Source organism: Eublepharis macularius, chromosome 13 (genome assembly GCF_028583425.1).
Source record: "Eublepharis macularius isolate TG4126 chromosome 13, MPM_Emac_v1.0, whole genome shotgun sequence".
Taxonomy (NCBI): domain Eukaryota; kingdom Metazoa; phylum Chordata; class Lepidosauria; order Squamata; family Eublepharidae; genus Eublepharis; species Eublepharis macularius.
The window spans coordinates 50352724-50362942 of record NC_072802.1 but is presented as its reverse complement, the minus strand read 5'-3'; positions in this window follow the sequence as shown (position 1 = coordinate 50362942).

Genomic DNA, 10219 nt, shown 5'->3' with positions numbered 1-10219 from the left:
CCAAGTTCGGAAATAATACCAAATTATTCAGGATGATGAAAACCAAGGTGGATTGTGAAGAGTTCCCAGAGGATCTAAATTGGGTGAGTGGGCAACAACTTGGCAGATGAAGCTCAGGTAAATGCAGGATGATTAAAAGGAATTTGATTCATGGCGGAGATGCCCATCTATGGCTACTAGCCATGGTGACTAAAGGCCATGGTGACATCCAAAGGCCATAAACTGTTGAGTAACTGTGCTAGGAGGCAACATCGAGGAAGGATACTCTATGCTCTGCAAGTACTGCAGGACAACTGTGTGAAATAGGATGCTGAACTAGATGGACCACTGGTCAGATCCTGCAGGGCATCTTTTATGTTTTTAGGGTGTTAGAAAGACAAATCACTGTGCAGCAAAGCAGAAGAGGAAGGAAGGGTCCCCCTTTACCATGAGTAAAGGCTATGTGCAAGGGTAAATTGAGTAGAAAAACTATTAGGATCCAACCTATTGTTTTGAAAAGCAGTCTAGCTCCTGAAAGGGTCACATTGTTAGGCCATCTGTAGCAGAAACCTTGCCTTGAGTGAACTCAATTTGCAAGATGGCCTCAGATGGATATGAGCTCATCATATGTTGGCAAGCACCTGTCCTAGCAGGATCCTGACATTTTAGATCTCTCCTACCTTTCTCATAAAATGAGCACCATGTACTTGAGAGACATGCCAAGAAATTAAAATGCATCACTTGCTTCTTATATATAAAATAGACTCCAGTGCTTCTCAAACATTTAGAACTCGGCTCCCTTCCAAATCTATGTTACTTTCATGACTCTTCCAGTTCTAACTTGGGGAGTCAGTGTCTGGAGCATCTCACATTTAATTTAATTTATTAGATTTTTTGCCCTCCCCACAAGCGTGCTCAGGGCAGGTCACAACACTATAATAACAATACAATAAAGTTAAAAGATAACAATACATAATAAGAGAATAAAAATAATCACAATACAAAGTTAAAGCCAAGTTATCCAAGATGCGGCTTTCAACATTAAAAAAAATAGCCCCTTCCCTCCTGTCATCCTACTCTCTTGCCTGGCAACAGGACACACCTGGATATCATAGAATTGGAAGGGGTCTTACACCCCATCTAGTCCAACCCCCTGCCCAATGCAGGAACAGCCAAAAAGATCCCAAGAACTATTTGTCCAGCTGCTGCTTGAAGACTGCCAATAAGGGAAAACTCACCACGTCGCTAGACAGCCAATTCCCAGGAGTAATTAGTAATTACTGTTTTGAAGTAATTACTTCAAAAACTGTTGAATTACTCTTAACGTGAAGAAGTTTCTCCTAATCCAGCCAGTACCTTCCATCGTGTAGTTTAAACCCATTGTTTCAAGCCCTATCCTCTGCTGCCCACAGGACTGCTCCCTTCCCTCCTCTAAGTGACAACCTTTTAAATATTTAAAGAGAGTAATGTCTCCCCTCAGCCTCCTCTTTTACAAACTGAACATTCCCAAGTCCAGGCCCCTGATCATCCTGGTTGCTCTTCTCTGCACCTGTTCCAATTTGTCCACATCCTTTTTGAAGTGAGGCCTCCAGAGCTGCACACAAAACGCTAGGTGGGGCCTGACCAATGCAATATATAGTGGGATAATGACATCCTGCGATTTGAATGTTATGCCTTTGTTGATACTGGGTAACTCATCAGAAAGGGCAAAAAATAAGTAGTTCCTTTCTGTAGATATGTTTGAGCAAGAGAAGGAGAGAGAAGAGCCTGCTCATCTGCTCCAGCAGTCATGATCCCACATGGGATCTACGCATACAATTTCCAAACCCAGGAAATAGTAGTCTGGCAATCCTAAAAAGAGTTGTGTATGTAAAGTGCCATCAAGTTGCAGCCAACTTATGATGAGCCTGCACAGTTTTCATGGCAAGAGACAAACAGATATGGTTTGCCATTGCCTGTATAGCAACCTTGGACCTCTTTGGTGGTCTCCCATCCGAACGCTAATCAGGGCCAACCCTGCTTAGCTTCCAAGATCTGAAGAGATCAGGCTAGCCTGGGCCATCCAGATCAGAGTACCCATGCCTTCATACAGAGACCAGAACAGTCTCCATATGAACAGAGTTTCACCCTTCTAAACCCATTGACCTCAATAGACCTAAAGGGTATAAGTCTGCTTAAGGCTGCACCTCCAATCAACGTTCCCAAATACTATAAGTGCCAGGAATGTTTTGCAAATGCAAATCTCTTCAGATGTCTGTAACCTCATCTTGCAAATAGTTGTGCAAGATTAGAACATATCCTTTCAGAAGTATAAACAACCCATTATTAGCAATGTACAGTCCTCAGCCACTCTTGCTTTCACTTATGAGGAGCAAATAGACGTAGCCTCATATATCACAAGATATCAGGGTGGAGATCTTTGGTAGCAAATGTGATTTGCATGCAGGAGGCCCTGGGTTCAATCTTTGGCTTCTCCAGCTAAAAGATCTTAACTGAAAGACTCTCTGCCTGAGAGAGCCACTGCCCATCAGAACAGGTAATGCTTGGAATAGGCTCAATCAGGGCTTTTTTTCAGCTGGAACGCGGTGGAACAGAGTTCCGGAACCTCTTGAAAATGGTCACATGGCTGGTGGCCCCGCCCCCTGATCTCCAGACGGAAGGGAGTTTAGATTGCCCTCCGAGCCACCGAGCAGCACAGAGGGCAATCTAAACTGCCCTCTGTCTGGAGATCAGGGGGCAGGGCCACCAGCCATGTGACCATTTTCTCCTAGGGCAACCCACTGAATTCCACCACCTCTTTTCCCAGGAAAAAAGCCCTGGGCTCAATATAAGGCAGCTTCATGTGTTCATAATGGCTGCTTCTGCAGGTTGGTTTAGTGGCATGGGCTTTCATAAACCACAGATTGTATCAGATGTTTCAAAAAGGTGGCAAGTATCTTTCCATATGGGATTAGGTGCCTTGCTAAACCAAAATAAACTTCAGTTGAGGTCTAAAAATAACGATACTCAGCCCTGCCTACCTGGCTCAGTATTAGATGTACCTTGCAATGTGAACAGAGCATACTTTGTATTTATATAGTGTTTTAGGATAGCTGAAGTACTTCATACCCAGCAGCAATCCTCAAAGCAACTGTTTTGTAGGTCAGTAGTATCAGATGAGAAGTAGTGGCTTGCCTCATACACATACAGATGGAGCTGCCTTACACAGAGCCAGGCCATTGGTCTACCAATGTCAGTCTACTTTGGCAGTGGGTCTCCAGGCGCAGGTAGAGGTCTTTCCCATCACCTAATACCTGATCCTTGTAATGAGATGCCAGGGCCTGAACCTGGGACCTCCTGCATACAGAGCAGGTGCTCTGTCACTGAGCCATGCTTCTGTCCTGAGTGTGTACACAGCAGCTTTGAACTAGAGACTTCTTGGCACACAGGTATACAATATTATGCCAGCATAACCACTATACAGTGGATTTTGAGAAGGGTGGGAAAGGGATGGAACTTGGATCAGAAAACTAGAGAGAGACTAGGGCAAGGGGGTGAGGTGGCTGAAGTAATTTAATTGGCAGATGTTGGCAACAGTGGTGAGAAGGGGTGTAAAGAGCTGTCTAAGACTGTTGCAGCTCATAAGATAAAGGAGGGACAGTACAGCTGGAGGCAGGGTCAGAAAACATCAGCTGAGTCTATAATTTCTACAGGAATGATCATGCTAGTCTTAATCATAAAGAGACGGGAATGCCGTCTGTAAAGGTCTCTATCCTAGTGACGAGAAAGCTGTAGACCTAATGCTATCACAGTAATAGTCTCAGGAGCTGTTTCCATTCCCCAGTGCCTGACTGTTTAATGGAAATAATAGCATCTACTCTTACAAGGTGGTTGTCAGGAAAAAAGATTGCTTATTACACAACTAATCAGTGATATGATGGCTAAATGTTGAGGATATGGAAATAGAAGGGCTTTGTTGCTCTCCCGTCAGATTGCTCTTTCCCATCTGTGCAGAGCTTCCATTGCCTCTTTTGGAGATGCACCTACGATCTATGAATAACTTTTCCCAGTTCTTTCACACAGAAGCTATATAGCAAAGGAGGTGAGGAATGCTGTAGGACAAATCCCATGTGGCACAGCAGTTGTTCATCATCACTATGTTCTGGAATCTGTCCAGAACTACTGCACACCATTTCCATCTTCCACCCAACCAGGCAAACAAAGAAGGATACCATTGTTCCTGACACAGGCCACAGAGAGGTTCAGCCAAATCAACAAGGTCATCCAACCTTTCACTTTCGAGATAATAGCTTACACAGAGTCAAATAGGAAGCCTATTTGCCTACTTAGTGAATTGGCATTCATAGTTATAAATTAATTAATCGCTAAACATCACACACACATATACATACATATATACATAAACATCTCACACACACACATACATGTGTATATGTATATATCTGCTTCTAGGGAGAATTCAGGCTTGATTTGATTTGGAACCCACTTATTTGTCTTTTTGACAGTCCATGGTATCCATAAAACTTGTCCATCACCATATTTCAAATGAATCCATTTTCTTCCTGTCCCTTTTGGTTGATGACTGTGCCAGAGAATAGAAAATCTTACCAGTTTCAGTTTCTTCATTGTCATCTTTAAAATTGATAATTCCTGAGTGGTCATTACTTTTTCTTCTCAATGTTCAGCTGTAACCCTGCTTTGGCACTTTCTCCTTTCTCTTCATCAGTACAGTCATTTCAAATCTTCACTATTTTCTGCCAGTAATGTGGTGTCATCTGCATATCTCAAATTGTTAATATTCCTTCCATAAATTTTCACTCCACCATCTAAATCTAACCAGCTTTTCTTATGATATGTTCTGCATATAAGATGAACAGATAGGGAGATAATATACATCCCTGTCTGACAGCTTTGCCAATTGGAACCCATTCTGTTTCCCCATATTCTGCCCTCACAGTAGCCTCTTGTCCATAGCATAGGTTGTGCATCAAAACAATCAGACATTGTAGCATACCCATTTGTGTTCATATCCAGGATGAAATGATGAGTGATTGGGGTGGTGGGTTGCGGGATTATCCTTGTACCCAGGTGATTGCAGATGGGGATTAGCAGCAAGGGGCATATTATGCTTGAAGAATGTAAATTGCATTTGCTAATGAATAATAATGATTGATGCTGATAGTAATAACAACAATATCCCATTGTTGCCCAAGACATGCACTTGTGTACAATATGGCCACAGGCAAGCTACTGGTCTTTCTCAGTCTCTGTCTTAAATATGGGGATAAGAATATGTCCCTCTGTTGTAAGTGTTATTGAGATAATGTAAGATAATGTAATGTACTCAAAATAGCGTACAGAACAAAGGCTAAATATTGCTAATACTATCAAGAAGATGCTTGTTTTTGAGTAAATAGTGCCTGCTATAAAAGACGCCAGGTTGCGCTCACTCACAAAACAGACAACGCCAGAGCCCCAGGGCCAAACTAGATGTGCCTGTATGTAAAGAGCTGGGTCCAGATCTTCCAGACCCAGTCTGGGTTCCCCACAGCCACACAGCAGCTGGAGGGAATAGCTTTTAAAAATAATGCAGAGCCCATTTGGGCTTAGAATGCCACCATGAGGGAAGAAGGGCTCCTTTCCCCTTGAGCTATTTCCTCTCTTGCCAAAACAGTGCTGGGGGGAGAGTTATTTCCCCATTTTTTTGCTGCTTTCCACAGGTGCATGTGGGGTCTTGGGAAAACCAGACCAAACTCTTTAAAAACAAGCATATATAGTTTGGCCCCCCAGTGTCATGTCTCTAGGCCTGGCACAGCCTTGGCAGACAGGTCCCCCTAACATCTCATGAGTCATGAAAGAAAAAAATGTCTTTTTTTCCTGAAATGCCATAAACAAAGCATCTTAAAGTAATGGTTTGTTTGTAGTCTGGGCTCTCCCCCGCCCTCCGTAGTGGTTCAAGTATTGGACTTGAACTGGGGGGACCCAACTTCAAATCCCTACTCATCCATGAATCCCCCCTCCCCAGCAACCTTGGACCAGTCACATTCTCTTGCCCTAACCTACCTCATAGGGTGATTGTTGCTGTGTGGATAAATTGAACATGGGGAAAACCATGTGAGCCACTCCATGGAGGAAGGGTGAGATAACAGGTGATAGATTTTGCTTCTTTTGAGGAACTCAATGGTTAGTTTACTGTGCTGAGATATTTTAAATTGCTCCTAAAAAAGGAGCTGTTCCTGTCTCTTTTTGGATTGTTCTCTGAAGACACGGTTGTCCTTCCTAACAGTCCAAAATAAAAATTACTCTCCCTCAAAGCCAAAGTGTAGCAACATTTTCTAATGATTATCCAGCCCTTGTTTTGTATCGTGGGAGAGTGTTTTGGGAGTGGCTTCATTAAATGAGTGGTATTGCACCCACACATGATGGGCAGAACCTTAAGACAACTTCTAACTCCCACAGAGGCAACTGTGTTCTTAGTAGCAACCACAAATGTCTGTTGGTCAGCCCATAAGATGAAATTGATTAGTGCAGTTTCTAGGGAAGAACCATCATGTTGAAACACCCCAATCTGAAATTGTTCTCAGCTACGCCCACTAAGATTAACACCCGTTTGAATCTCTTATGGTTCACAAACCAAAGACCTGCAACTCTTGCACTTTCAGAGGGAGGCTCCCCATTCTAGTAGACTGAACTTCCACCCACCTTCTTTCCTTGCTTTGGCACTTGGTCTCTTGGAGGAGTTTGTTGTAACCTCCCACCAAGATATCCTATCTGCCTATCCTATTTGATTCCACACTTCCTCCAAGGAGCTTAGGGCGGCTTTCATGGTTCCTTCTTCCCCCGGTTTATATTCACAACAGTCCTGTAAAGTAGGTTAGGCTGGGAGAGGCAGAGAGAGAGCGCAACTGGCCCAAGGTTCCCCAGTAAACTTCACAGCGGAGTGGGGATTTGGACCTAAGTCTCCTCAATTGTAATCCGACACACTAATCCAGTTATCTCCAGTATGGCACCAGGTGATGTATTTCGTGGCACACAGGTGCTTCTTTTGCAAGGTATCTGTGCCTCAAGCACAGAATCAAAATTGGATTAACTTCACTTGAATAGGAAGAGCCTAGTAGGCATCATCTTTGTATAACAGGGAATATCCATTTGGAGAAAGCTGGCTCCATCATAGGAAGATGATTGGCTTGGAATCTCCTAATACTGTGTGGAAACTCCCAGTGTTCGGTGATTTAATCAAGCCTCCATGCCAGTCACTTTGTGACTGAGCGCCACTCCCCATATCAGCCATTTTCTGGTGTCACCCAGTACCTGTCTTCAAAGTTCCAAAAGTATCCACAGGTTCAAAAAGGTCAGAGACCCCCCTGCATTAATCACTATACCTGACTGGCAATTATAATTCATGGTTCTGGGGTTTTTTTGGCTCACATCCACACACACGCACACACACCCCTCTGGAATTCCTTATCATTGGATATTTGTACCTATTTTATTTTACTGATTTAAAAAATGCTCTCAGGAGTTCACAGCAGAGGTGGAGTGTGATGCACTCTGGAGAATTTTCCATTTGCAATTTACAACTACAATTTGCCCAGTGCACAGAAAAGTCACATTGTTACATTTACGTTCTGTACTTTGTGATGAAAAGGGCTAGTGCAGCGAGGGCTAGAACTAGAAGGGAACAGGTAGAACATAGCAATAGATCATTATGATGTCATAACGTGTAGTCATTTAAAAGAGCCCTGCGGTAGAGGGGGAGAAATGGCAACTGTGGAGAACACTGAGGCAAGAAAAATGATGCCAATGTGGGTGGAACCTGCAAAAATGTGCACCTTCCCATCCAAGCAATGTGTAAAGGCGCTTTGACTGATCTTTCCCAAAAGATCATACCAAACCTGATTTGGGAAAGATCCAACAAAATGTGTGTATGTGGGGGGAGGGGACACATGGCAGCAGCACAAATAGTGGATTATGCTGTGTGCATGATCCAGAAAACAGCACTGCTGGAAGGTAAGCGAGGTCAGCAAAAATATACATGAGGATGCAGCCCAAGTCTGCAGGACATTCTACACAGGCTCCAGGCAAAGGGTCTGAAGAGCAGGGTCTGAAACATCTTTCCGTACACAAATGCATGACACTTAAAACAAAACAAAACATCTAGCCTGAGACAGAACGTGGCAGAACTCAAAAGCTTGCTCACTCTTTTGTGTTACACTTCCTGGTTGTGATAAAAATTATCACATAGCATCACTGTTCTGTTTCTGTTGCTCCATTTCCCTTGTTCTTCATTTGGTACTCCCCAAACCTTGCTCATTAAACAGTTCCCCTTCTTGCAGGGTTTTTCTAGCGAGCAAAACGGAGTGATTCATTCCTTTAATTTGGAGCTGCAGGTAATCGGAGGTATTCTTAAGATCTCTTAATAGATTAATTACTGCTAGTCCTTAACTTACTTCACACTTCTTTTTCCTACTTTCAATTAAGTCAAAAAAGATTTAAAGGCATTCAGCTTCCCTCCCCTAAATGGCTGTTTATGTTCTGGGGCTGGGAAACTCTTTAACATTCACTTGCCTATGAGCTCACTCCAAACAGACTGAACTTTTGCTCCAGGCCACTGAGGCTGGATATGAAGGAAACTGATTGATTTGAAATGCGGTGCTGGAGAAGAGTTTTATGGATACTATGGACTTCCAAAAAGATGAATAAATGAGTTCTAGATCAAATCAAGGCTGAATTCTCCCTGGAAGCTAAAATGACTATACTGAGGCTATTGTACTTTGGTATCATTATGAAAAGATCTCTCTGGAAAAGACGATAATGCTAGGAAAAGCTGAAGGCACTAGGAAGAAAGCCAGTTTGGGGTAGTAGTTAAGAGCACAGGACTCTAATCTGGAGAACCGTGTTTGATTCCCCACTCCTCCACTTGACGTCAGCTGTGTGACCTTGGGTCAGTCACAGCTTCTAGGAGCTCTCTCAGCTCCAGCCACCTCACAGGGTGTTTGTTGTTGTGGGGATAATGAGGTGGTGGAACTCAGGACTGCACAATGACGTCACTTTGGGTCAGCTAAACTCCCCTCTATCTGGAGATCAGGGGGAGGGGCCACCGATCATGTGACCAAGAGGTTCCGGAACTCTATTCCACCGCGTTCCAGCTGAAAAAAACCCCTGATAATATCATACTTTGTACACCACTCTGAGTGGATGTTAAGTCATCCTGAAGGGCGGTATATAAATTGAATGTTGTTATTATAAGATGCAAAATGAGATGGCTTGACAATAAAGACAGCCACAGCCTTCAGTTTGCTAAATCTGACTAAGGCTGTCAGTTATAGGACATTTTAGAAGTCATTAGGTCTTCATAAGTGAGAAACAACTTTGATAGCATGTTACACACACACAGTGAGGCTAGAAAGATGGCAACAAGGCAGCACTTTTCAGTGTTCCATAGAAGATGGGTGAGAATGTTTCAGTTCACATGGTATTCAAAGATGCATTTGATTGTGGTTTTTATTTTGTGAGCCTCCTTTAACATGTCATTAGGAAGGTGGCATGATATACATTTTGTAAATAAATAAGATCATAGCTTAAACTTTTAATTCAGTAGTGATCTTTTGGTATAGCCATTGGGCTCATTTTGCCAGTGTTATTTTTTGCAGACCTTACTGTCTGCATTTGTAAGGTCTCCTTGAGTGCTCACAAGGTGCCAGGAGGGAGGATGAAAACAGACCTTGCATTTACTCTAGCTGCATTTAATATTTAAATATTTAATACCTGGGGTCAGGTAGCAATTTTCCCCAGGCCAGTTTGGCTAGGGATCCTGATGGTGTTTTGCCGTCTTCTGGGCATGGAGTAGAGGTCACAGTGGGTGTGGGGAGTTGTGAATTTCCTGCATTTTGCAGGGTGTTGGACTAGATGACCCTAGAGGTCCATTCCAACCCTACGATTCTACTGTGCTGCAAGTACTAGTCTGTGAGGTGTGTAAGGCTTGCTTTATTTCAGGAACTAGAAAGAACAGGCAAGCCAGCATTCTTGCAACTGAAGCATGGAAAGAAAGTGCAGAAATAGAAACCTGAGCAACCAATTAAAGCCAGGAACTTAAAATGATCCTCATGTAACAACTGTACATCAAATTTGCCCCCCTCCCACCTAAAGTTCCACTGACTATCAAGAGGCAGGTGTTTTTCATTCAAGAATTGCTAATGATGCCTTTTGCTTTCCAACATATTTGCTTATGAATATCATT